Source organism: Lissotriton vulgaris, chromosome 6 (genome assembly GCF_964263255.1).
Source record: "Lissotriton vulgaris chromosome 6, aLisVul1.2, whole genome shotgun sequence".
Taxonomy (NCBI): Eukaryota; Metazoa; Chordata; class Amphibia; order Caudata; family Salamandridae; genus Lissotriton; species Lissotriton vulgaris.
Window position 1 is genome coordinate 1,337,269,892 of NC_141694.1, and position 12,378 is coordinate 1,337,282,269.

At 41.4% G+C, this 12,378-nt stretch overlaps 1 protein-coding gene across 1 annotated transcript in view; it reads left to right on the forward strand.

Moving 5' to 3' along the window:
- LOC147708863 (uncharacterized) overlaps positions 1 to 12,378 on the forward strand; it is a 678,829-nt gene that overhangs the window by 286,909 nt on the left and 379,542 nt on the right.

Genomic DNA, 12,378 nt, shown 5'->3' on the forward strand with positions numbered 1-12,378 from the left:
TTCGAACTCCCCCATGTATAGGCATGCTATGCTAGGGGCACAGCTAGCCCCATGCTGACTCCAGAGGCCTGCCTATATACGTTGTTATCAAATTCAAAATAGTTCTCAAAAAGAACTATTTTTAGGCATTGCAGAATGAATACATTGTTTGTTGCGTTGGAATTTCTAGACAATACAGTTTCAATCGCCTCATAAGCTCCTTGTTGAGGGATATTGGAGTATAGTGCCTCCATGTCAAGCGTGACCATTAATTCCAGGTTCTCATGAAATGGGATTCCCTCCACCTGTTGGATAAAATGTCCCGTATCTCGTACGTACGATTCCAATTCAGTCACCATCGGATTCAAAAATTTGTCAATGTATTTTGACAATGGCTCGGTGGCAGAGCCAATTGTGGAGACGATCGGTCGCATCGGTGGGTCCGCACTGTTTTTATGGGTTTTTGGTAACCCATATATAATGGGTATTTTAGTGTTCGATGGTGTGAGAAACTCAGCCTCGGCCTCACAGATTTGGTTCTGATTAACTGCTTTTTGGACCATTGTTAATATACGCCTTTTGAGTGCGTTTTCTGGGTTTCTGGAGACACGGATGTAATGTCCAGAAGATGTGAGCAGCTCAGTCATTCTTTTCTTGTAGTCAGAGGTGTCAAACAAAGTGATCCCTCCCCCTTTGTCACATGGTTTGATCGTGACTTTTTTATTAGATTCAAGTTCCTTGAGGGCTCTGCTTTCTGAAACGGACAAGTTTGCTCTTGGTAGAGGGACAAATTTAGTCATTTTGTTGATTTTGTTCATGACTGTTTTCTCAAAAATATTTACTTCTGGTCCCACCATTTCCAAGGAGGGTGTAAAGGAGGACGGTGGTTTACAACCCGATCTGTTGTTGTCATTGTCAGGTGGTGGTGAATCCAGAAAGAACTTTTGTAGGCGAACCTTTCTAAAGAAGAGCTGCAAATCTCTGTTTAATTCAAATTTATTGAAGTTTGTAGATGGCACAAAGGATAGGCCTCTCGATAAAAGTTGAATGGCCATTGGGTCTATGTTTTCACTGGAAAGATTGAACACAGGGAGCCCCCTTATGTTCGCCAGTACTGATGGTGGCGGGTCTGTACATACATTTGTGGTTGTCCGCGACCCTGATGGTAATTCCTCGTTTGTGGGGTTCTCGACGGGGGGCGGGTGTTGCCCCGGCGATTCCCTAAAAAACGGTTCTGTGTGTAGTTGCGGTCATACCCACCATTTCTATTTCCTCGATTAGGGTTGTGTCCTTGATTTGAATTATGTCCCTGATCATAGTTATGGTCATATTCATCAGGAGTATCTCCCTCAGAATCAGTTGTTTCTGAGAAGGTGGTGACTTTCCTTCCTTGGCCCCATCTGGGTGCTTGTCCACGGGGTGCATTTTCCTCTTGGGTGGTATAAAAATCAGTTCCCAAATAGGGATAGGCTCTTTCCTGTGAGAACATTCGAATGTCCTTTCTTAATTTTTCTGTTTTTCTTTTGAGAAGGTATTCGGAGAAGGATTCCAATTCGAATCGAATCTCCTCTAGTTTTCTTTTCCCTTCATCTACCGCATCTCCTTCTTTTAGTTTGTCCTCCAGTTCCCTGATTTCTTTTTCAAGGATGTCCATTACAGTCCGGGCTGTTTCCACTATGAGCATCATCCAGTCCCTGGAGCATCGGTTAGATATAAGAGCCCAACGCTCCAGGAACTGTCTGATCTCAATGAACATCCCTGGGATGTTACGGACCCTAAGCCCAATCGGGATAGTGCCAGCTCGTAAATAGTCGAGCATGAATTTGGCATGCAATTCCGTCCTTTTTGATTTTTTTCGGAGGTTGAGTAATTTATTCCAGTCTCCGTTGAGCCCTTTAGGGACAGAAAAGTCTTGATTGCCATCAGCTGGAAGTCCAAGCATTTTGGCGAAGTCATCATCAGTAAAGCCAAATGTTTTTATAGTATCCATTATAGTTTTTGTTTAGACGAAGATGTACAGTACTAGTTGGAAGATGGAAACCAACGGAGTTATAGGTTTTAGGTCAAAAATTACTTCACATTTACACACACATTAAGGTTTACCTATAATACAACCACATTCACACTCTCTATTAGTTCATTCAGCCAAGAAACCCAGACAACCCCCACAGCGCAAGGCTGTGAGACAATGAGCAATAGAAGGGGGTTCAGTGGATCAGAGGCATCACACCAATTGCAACAGCAGCAATGAGATCTATATGATCACATGCCCTTACAGTCATCGCTACATAGGGATGATCATCAAAAAGGTCAAAATACGAATCAGCGGAGTACTATACAATGTAAAAGGACATGTACGAAATTAACAGCACATTATGCAGAGAAAGTACAAACTGATCAGATATAAAATGGACAGTGATAGAGAAAGTAAACTACAGCACAGGAATAAGACACAAACTGCCGGAAAAAAAACAACGGTGGGTGTACCGACTTAACACACATAGATCTGGACTCAACAATATTCCATGGAGTCGGTTGATTTTTTTTACCAGAGGTACAATCCGGTACCCCCCAAAAAATAGGCCTCCATATGCGTACTGTGGCCACAATAATCATCCTACTCAGATGTAAATGATAAAACAGCAAATAACACCACAAAGGAGCATGGAAGAATAGCAATAGAAAGTATGCGCTCAAACATTACTAGTATCTATGAACCTGGGGCGTAACACAGGACCCCGCATCCCCTGAAGTGCGAGGGGGCCTGAATTGCAGGGGGCCACCTCAGCACAGTACACTCAGGCCTGAGCGCTCCATATTAAATCCAGAGCAGGGCCCCTCCCCGTGCACTGCTCTTTGCATTCTGGAGTGTGTGTGTTTGCTTTTCATTTGTAAGTGTGGGCTTCAAAACCCATGTATGAAAAGTGGCATTGGGTAAAAAGCCCACACTGACTGAAGGTGTTACTCAGGAAAATGCCTTTCTTGCGCCACTTCCTTGCTCCTAATTAAACAAGGAAACGTCTGCCGGCCCCAGGGTTGTAGGCTGAGCGCTGTGTGAATTGAAACGATGCAATAAATAAACAAAACAAAAAAAACAAGGAAACTTCTGACAGGGCCTTCTTGATGCTCTGCATCTTTGAAAGTACACATGCAATACGCAGGAGGAAAAAAGCGGCCGGCTGGGATCTCGGGAATACGCACCCCTCCACCTTAAAGAAGGCATCCTGAGATTGCATCCGGAGGGAATGGGATTGTAAGCACCAAATACAGCTTGCTATGCTAAGGCAACAAACAGCAATTACAGTGGAGACAACCTGTGTCATCCAAAATGAACAGGTACAGTCCTAAGGCAGAAACGTTGCCTTTCTTTATCTTTTCAAGTTAATAAAGTTGTCACACTTAGCCTTTTAGTTCATAAGCTCGTTGCATTCGGGGACTTGTAGTTTCACTGTTTACACAGTAAATATGTCCTAAAAATTATCACCACGCACAGCATTTTTGGCTACAAACTGAGCAATGTGTGAAGATGTCATTGATGTCAAGGGGCATTTCTAACTATATTTTTAGAGGGACCGATCGAATGAGCACATTATGAATGTCTTGCTTATGTGGGACGCTCTGCCCCTGGGGATTGATTAAAAGAAGCTGCTGTACTGAGTGGGCGAGAACTTTCAGGTAGAAAATTGCAAACAGCTCTGGTCACTTATTGGGCATGACACACTCCATGTTTAGTCCAGCTGTTCCCCTTTCTTAAGTTTGTTAGGTATAATGCACACCTAGCTCAAAGAAGGAAGGCAGTCCTTAAAGAAAAATAAGTGCTGTGCTCAAAATGCCGGCTTTGAGTAGTACCAAGGCTGCCGGATTTTATTCCATCTCAAACCGCTTTATTTCACCATCCTACAGTTGCAGTCTCTTTATTTCGCTCTTGCATAATCTTTTCATCCCTTTCTCTCGTTCTCAGTTATCCTTTCTTATTCTCTTCCTCCTTTTTCTAACTTTTGCTCTCTTGCTCTGGGTCAAAGTCTGTTGATGAAAAATAGCCACAGCCCCAAAAATGAGGCCCAAACCTAATGTATGAGCATTGATGCCTACCACCCTCAACCACCCACAAATTAAGCACTGGCAGAGGAATGCTGTACAAACTTTTAAGAAGGAGTATTAATCCCAAACACAAGGAGTTATACTTCGAGCAACCTAGTAAGGGGCTCAATAATGCTTGAGGCACCAGGCCAAAAAAGTGATTTGTCCAGAGAGATAGATATATATTACCTACTGGCAGTTGCCAGTAGGTAGTTATAGTTAGGATTATTTTCAATGCAAAATCTCAACATTCTATTGTGAATAACTTTGGCGCCGGTTGAGAAAAATTTCCTCAAATTTGCCCCGCGGCGCTCCGGTCCTTCCCTGAAAGTTTGGGAGGATTCGTCAAGCGGGGGCCGAGATAAAAGGGGGGGGTCCCAAAACGTGTTTTCCCCATGTTAATTTCCATAGGACGGTCAACCTCACTTTTAGCCCGAACGGCTTTCCACCAAACTTGGCAAAATTGTAGGGAATGGTAGCCCGATGTGCCTTTGCTATGTCTCAAGATATGTGCTCCAGTGGATTTTGAGTAATTTCGGTTCAAAAAAATATATAGATCTATGGCCGCGCCCCGGTACGCGCACCGGGGAGCGCAGCGGGCGCGCCATGTGATGTGCGCACAGAAAGCTGATTGGCTCTCGGGTGTCTGTAAACATTCGAAACAGTCCGAAGCGGCCGCCATCTTGTGTCTCGGTAGGATTGAGACACAAGAGGTGGCAAAAACAAAGGGGGAAATGACCAAAAGGGGGCAGGGTAGACACCCCTCTGACCCCCTAGGTTTGATGTTAGGGCCATAAAAGGGCCCCGCGGGGAAAAAAAGATTTTTTTGTTTTGATTTGTGTGGGGGGCGCCCGGTACGCGCACCAAGGAGCGGTCCGGGGAGCGTACCATGGGGAAAAAAGAATGATAGTTTTAAAAAAATGTAGCCTTCTTTTATAAATTGGAGGTAGTTCTAAAAAGAACATTTTTTTCTTCTTTTAGTTGTTTTATATTTTTTTAATTGTTTTTTTGAACATTTTGTACTTTTTTTGGCTTTTATGAACTTTTTTATATTTTTTTTGTTGTTTTTATGGGGAGAAACAAAAAACAGGGAATTGAGAATGGCTCAACTGGAGCTAAAAAAAATAGGAAAAAATTAGGGTTTTTTGGGGCAATTGTGGTTGTCACCAGCAAGGAGGATGAGCTTTATGCTCTGCTCACCATAGGAGATGGTCTTGCCACAAAAAATACATGTGATCCTGAATTCCCCGAACCGTGGTTGTATGCAAGGGATCGTGTCCCTTGTCTCTAGTCCCGATGGAGTGGGTTGTTTTTGTTTGGAGGTGCTGGGTGTAGATTGGGGAAGGTTGCTGGCCAGTTCTCTCATCTCTGCAGCAGCATAGTTGTTCGGATGCTTGAGCTGCATGTGCCTAACCATGGTATTATTACCGAAAGAATATTTTTTATTAGGGTTCCCCCTTGAAAGTTCCATGTCACAGATAAGGCAAGTCACCTTTGGCGCATTGACTTTCTTCTTTCCCTCAGGGATGGAAACAAACTCCCATACAATATGCTGCTTGGGTTTGTATGGGGTATTGTCTTCTGCCAGCCTCCTCCTCCTCCTCCTCCTCTTCCTCCTCCTCCTCCTCTTCTTCCTCCTCCTCCTCCTCTTCCTCCTCCTCCTCCTCTTCTTCTTGACCACCAATGTGATGTTGTGGTGGTCCTCGTGGTGGTGGTGGTGGTGGTGCAGATGCTCCAGCTGCTGCTGCTACTGTAGCCATTTTAAAGTACAAAATATACCACAAAGATCTCAAAACAGGTCTTCCTCAGTCAAAGGACAAAGTCAGAATAAGGAAAAAAGGTGGGGTCTTTCATCATTTGGGAAAAAAAATGTCCTGAACCAATGAGAAGTGTTATTTTCAGGTCACAAGACCAGGGGTTTCATCATTATGAAACCAAAACTGTTATGAACCAATGAGAAGTGTTATTTTTAGGTCACATGACCCGACGGGCTTACGCGACGCACCCCGGGGCACGTCGCGTAAGCGAGTCTGATGCTTACGTAGCGCGATCGTATGCGCTCGAGTGCTTCCGGGTGCGTTTATGCTGTGCGTATCACGCGGACGCGGTATGTCACAATGATGTTTTCGGCCGCGGCATTGCCGCTAACGGGGCGCTCACCGGGGCGCGCACCGGGAGCGCTCCAGGGCAAAAAATAAATAAATAAATAAAACAATATACATAAAAAACATTGTTTAACATAAATATATAATATAGGATTCATTTTCAAAAATATTACATTTCATAGCTATAGACATTTGCTATTAAAAAAACTTTGAAATTCACTGAAAAAAACATAGGTTTGGGGCCTTATATATAGTTAGGAATTAGCATTTAAAAAACCTATGAAATTCACTGAAAAAACCATAGGTTTCACACCAGTTTTAGTTAGGAATTAGCATTTAAAAAACCTATGAAATTCACTGAAAAAACCATAGGTTTCACACCAGTTATAGATAGCTGGAAATTTTACTGACATAAAACCATTGAAATTCCCACGTTATAGTTAGTTGGACTCACTATAACTTGCGTGCCTGCAATGCACTGCAGATGACGTCACATATTACATCACTCATGACATGGTAAGTGACAACACTCATGACATCACTGATGACACCATCCTTGTGAGAAAGTGACAGACCTCCTTTCAGTGTAATGTAAACCTTGAAACACATATTCAAAAAGAGAAACTAACATTTTCAAAAAATGGAGATACCCATACCAGTTACAACAACCAAATCAGTAATTCCACTATCTATATACACATCCACTCATTCACCAACAGTTTTATATAGTCACTCATACATATACGCACTCATCATATGTACTGATACACCTACACATCCTGTTACACACTGACAGTCATCCACAAGTTACTCACACACATACTCACACATGCAAATAAAGTATTGAACATCCATTTATTTGCATATACAACTATACACACACTAGCTCTTTACTTCTAAGGAAACTTACACATACTTACTCTCTTTAACAATCACTTATAGAAACACATACTTATTTAAACAGGAACTCTTACAATCTCTCACTCTTACATATACTCACTTATATACATCAATACTCACATATACTAGATAAAAACGTATGTCGTTACTGATAAAGACACTAGTGAGACAGTCATTCATTCACTAACACACACATATACACACTCATACACCCGTACAGTCCTGCCCATATGCTGTCTTCAAAACACATACAAACAGTGAGTCAGTCATTGATGCATCTATGTGCTAAGTAACACTCCCACCAAACCATGCAGACACTCATACTGATACTAAAAAAAAATCTAATAACCCATATACACACACATGTAGCTACTAACCAACTCATGCAGCCACTTATACACAAAGTGAAACACTGATACATATATTTAAATATTTAAACATTACTCGCTAATATATGTATTCACTAAAATACACTTAATAAGCCAGTTAACCAATACATTTTTTTTTACAAAAACATCCATTTACACACTTATTTAACCATTTATTTTTCCATCGACCTTTACAAATACATATATAAATCATATTTATTTTTCTGAAAGACACACATTCAATGGATGGTGTCATCAGTGATGTCATGAGTGATGTCACTGACCATGTCATGAGTGATGTAATATGTGACGTCATCTGCAGTGCATTGCAGGCGCACAAGTTATAGTGAGTCCAACTAACTATAACGTGGGAATTTCAATGGTTTTATGTCAGTAAAATTTCCAGCTATCTATACCTGGTGTGAAACCTCTGGTTTCTTGTGAATTTCATAGGTTTTTTAAAATGCTTATTCCTAACTATAACTGGTGTGAAACATGTTTTTTTCAGTGAATATATATATATATATATATATATATATATATATATATATATATATATATATATATATATATATATATATATATATCCTACTGACGCTCGCCAGTAGGTAATTATAGTTAGGACCTAGTTTCCCATAGGAAATCCGCAACATTCTATTGGGAATAACTTTGGCGCCGGTTGATGAATCTTCGCAAATTTCTCAACGAAGATAGCCCACTCCTCTCCTTTCCTGAAATTTTTTGGGGGGATTTGTCAAGTGGGGGCTGAGAAAAAACATGTTTTCCCCATGTTATTTTCCATATGACGATTAGACACTGCTACAGCCCGAACGGCTGAACGGAATTCCAAGAAATTTGGCAAAATGGTGGAATCTGATTCGCAGATCACGCTTTTGATGAAATGGTGTAAATCCTTCAAGTAGTTTCTGAGAAAATTAAAAGAAAAAAATATATCTATAAGCGCGCACCGTGCGCGAATCAGGTGTGCGCGAGCGGAATTCTTTTTTGCTCTTAGACGTCTGTCAACATTCTAATCTATTGAAACCAGAAAGTGTTGGCCGCCATTTTGTCACTCCGAGGCAGAAGGCACTGACCATGTCATGAGTGATGTCACTGACCATGTCATGAGTGATGTCACTGACCATGTCATGAGTGATGTCACTGACCATGTCATGAGTGATGTCACTGACCATGTCATGAGTGATGTAATATGTGGCATCATCAACAGTGCATTGCGGTCGCGAGTTATAGTTAGCTGAACTAACTATAACGTGGGAATTTCAAAGGTTTTGTATGAGTGAAATATCCAGCTAACTCTTAACATGTGTGCCCACAATGCACTGCTGATGACGTCACAGATTACATCACTCATGACCTGGTCAGTGACATCACTCATGACATCACTGATGACATCTCAAATGACATCACTCATGACATCATCCAGTGAATGTGTCTCTTTATGAAATATAAATATATTTGTATATGTATATCTAAAGGTCGATTGAAGAATAAATGGGTAAATAAGTGTCTAAATGGATTTTTTTTTTGTAAAATTGATTGTATAACGTACTCATTAAGTGTATCTTAGTGAATACATGTATTAGCGAGTAACGTTTAAATATGTAATTATCTGTATCCGTGTCTCTCTTTGTCTAGAAGTGGCTGCATGGGTTGATGAGTAGCTACATGAGTGTCTATATGGGTTATTAGTTGTTTTTTTGAGTATCAGTATGAGTGTCTGTATGGTTTGGTGGGGGGTATTACTTAGCGCATAGATGCATGAATGACTGACTCACTGTATGTGTTTTGAAGACAGCATGTGTGCAGAACTGTATCGATGGATGAGTGTGTGTATGGGTGTTAGTGAGTGAACGACTGTCTCAATAGTATCTTTATAAGTAACTACATATGTTTTAAACCAGTATATGTGAGTATTGATGTATATAAGTGAGTTTATGTGAGTGGGAGAGATTGGAAGAGTTCCCATATAAATAAGTATGTGTTTCTAGAAGTGATTGTATATATGTATATATATATATATATATATATATATATATATATATATATATACAATCACTCCGAAAAAAATATTTTGGTTTCAGTGCCTGTAGAGTAAAAACCCTGCAATGCAACGCAGCCAACAGTCCCCTTTTCTATGGTGGTGCAGGCATGGTGGTTGGTCTGCTTGTGACTATTCAGCCTACAGAGGAATTCGAGTACAGAGTTCCACCTTCCTCTTAATGATAATGCCACAAGTAAACTATGAGACAAGTCAATTGTCATATGTACCCTATATTCCTTGATTTTGAATATTTTGCACAGAGCATATTCTGAACTCTGACATTTAAAGGCGCTATCATATGTGATAATGAAGGTAAAGGAGGCTCAGTAAAGTAAAATATCTTCCTAGAATCAAACAATTTGGTGTAGTAGGGAAGTCAGGATTGATCCCAGGTTTATGGTTTCATTCAGCTACTAGATGGGTGTTTCCTATTTTTTTACATTAAACATCACTACTGTTTCTTTCATTCTTTGTCAAACACAAAAGTTAAATCAAGCTAACAAAAGGTGATGGAAGAAATGCTTGCAATTTGTTTAACCACTGTAAGTCGCTCGGGGTAGCATCGTAACCCATCGTTCTTGTGCTGACCAGCCACCCCAGTTCGGACCCAGCCATATGCAAATCAGTCTTGACTCTGCTCCTCATGGGAACAGTTCAGGCCAGGCTGCCAAGCCAGGTCCTCCCTGAACTGGTACACATGCTAGCCAGAACTGGTTTCCCCTAGTTATAGACTCATCAGCTGGGTATAGCTCGGTTTCTGTGATACAGTGAGCATGGGACCCACGTCTGGGCAGAACCGTACCACTTAGGGCGGTGATGAAACACACAAAAGGTGATGGGAGGAATGCTTACAATTTGCAATCGCTCGGGGTAGCATCCAACCCGTCTTTCTTTTGCTCACCATCCTACCTCAGTTTGGATCCAGCCATGTGCAAATCACCTCATTGCATATGGAGGTAGAGGATGGCTGTAGGCAAAGCCACAATAAATCTTATAAGCCACATTAAATCCCGGCTAGTTTTGGGGTCCAGGGTCTAAGAGGGCTCAAATTGAGCTTGCGGCAGGAATCCTGCAGGAGCCTGGCTCGAACTGTGGTGCAACAATAATCCCCGCAGCCCCAAGAGTACAAAGGGCCATATCTCCAGGGGGTCCTTTGCTGCACTGTGAAAGGGTGGGTCTGAGAGCTCCTTACTGGATCCGTGGCGTGGGGGGCCACCTCCATGCACTTTTATCAGGGGGGCCCCCACAAGTTTTGTTACGCCACTGGACCATGAATTATACAAAACATCGAATGTAATGGGTATATTGTATGGCTGCCTTTACAGAAGGTTATGCAGCAGCAACCTTTAAATGGCTGACAGGGGTTATGCAGCTGCAACCATTAAAGAACTGACAGACTAAGACAGGAAACAGACTGCGTGAAAGCACATAGAAAACCCTGATGTCGTTATCAAAGCTCCTGGGAGACAGCACATTCACAGGTTGAAACAGCAGAGGGCAGCGCTAATTGGTGTTTGTTTTCTACTTATATCTTGAACTATGTGCTTTTTTACTTTGAGTTTACCCCAAGTGTGATTTGCAGTTTTTTGAAAAAGGTATACTCCATCTCCAACTAAGGTTCATGCTTCTTAGAGGCGCGCCTTTTTGTGTCAGTCTATGGCCACCGTTGCTTTGCCCTTTCTGTATTATTGAGAGGTTGTAGAGGACCTATATTGTGGTCTTTGTTACAAGTTTAGAGGATTTTTGCTCATTTAAAGGTGAAACAGCACAGAATTTCAAACCAAAACAGCTGGCCACGCCCCTTTAAATAGTACATCTTCAACATTCATGCTATCAGGGTCCGCTATTTCGCGAGGGGCTCAAATGACTGCTTTCGTATGGATGACCTTGGTGGCATTGTTCCTACTGCAATGGTATCTCCGCAGGAGGATTTACTCTAGATCATCCAAAATCTACTCTAACAAACAAGCAATGGCAAAGCCAACAGGTTTGGCCTTCACCGGTGCACTGGCTATTTATTTATTTTTATACCAAGCATAGGCGACAAGATAAAATAAATAAAAAACATGCAGCCACCTAAGCATGGCTGCCATGTGATCACATGAAATATGATAAAAATCCATATAGGTGGCAGCTTTACAAGTGACTTTTTAATATAAGGCTTTCAGTCATGCCACACATATTGTTATATTATCTGTAAAGTAGACAAGAATAACTCACCGCCAAGCACTCAAACTGCAGGCAGACACAAAGAAAGAGTATCACTTAAACACTTTATTACAGCAACTTTGAAAAGGAGACCAAAAAGAAATTGTCATCTAAGTGGGCACCCAAAGTTCAGATAAAATACATAGCCAGTGATGTAAGCTAAAATAATTAATACTAAAAAGTAAAACATAAAGCACACTTTAAACCATCTTTATCACCGAAGAGACAGGAACTATTTTTAGGTGGATGTGAACAATGTGCAAGGGCCTTATGCAGTCACTCCAAGAGATGGAAGCGAAAGGGTAAAGTGGGTGGATCCATTGCCCCATGCAATATACTGCAAGTGGCTGGAAACAAAATGTAAAAGACAATTTAACAGCCCAATGGATAGAGCCAACTGACAAAAAGCTCCTCTCTGCATGAATATTATATACGATTTAAAGCTGTCTCAAGGACCAGGCCTAAAATCAGGCTCATTTGCTCTTCTCTGTCTCAAAAAATCCTAAATGTAAGAGCAAGGTAACTTTGAAATAGATTAATCCCACCCGCCTACCCATTATGTCTCATCTTCACACCAGCCATGGATTGCACCTGCCTGTCCTCCCAATCCTTTGGAAGTGTAGGGTATCAGACGTAAATAAACCTATTTTGCTTACCAGGAAGATGGCGCCCCTGA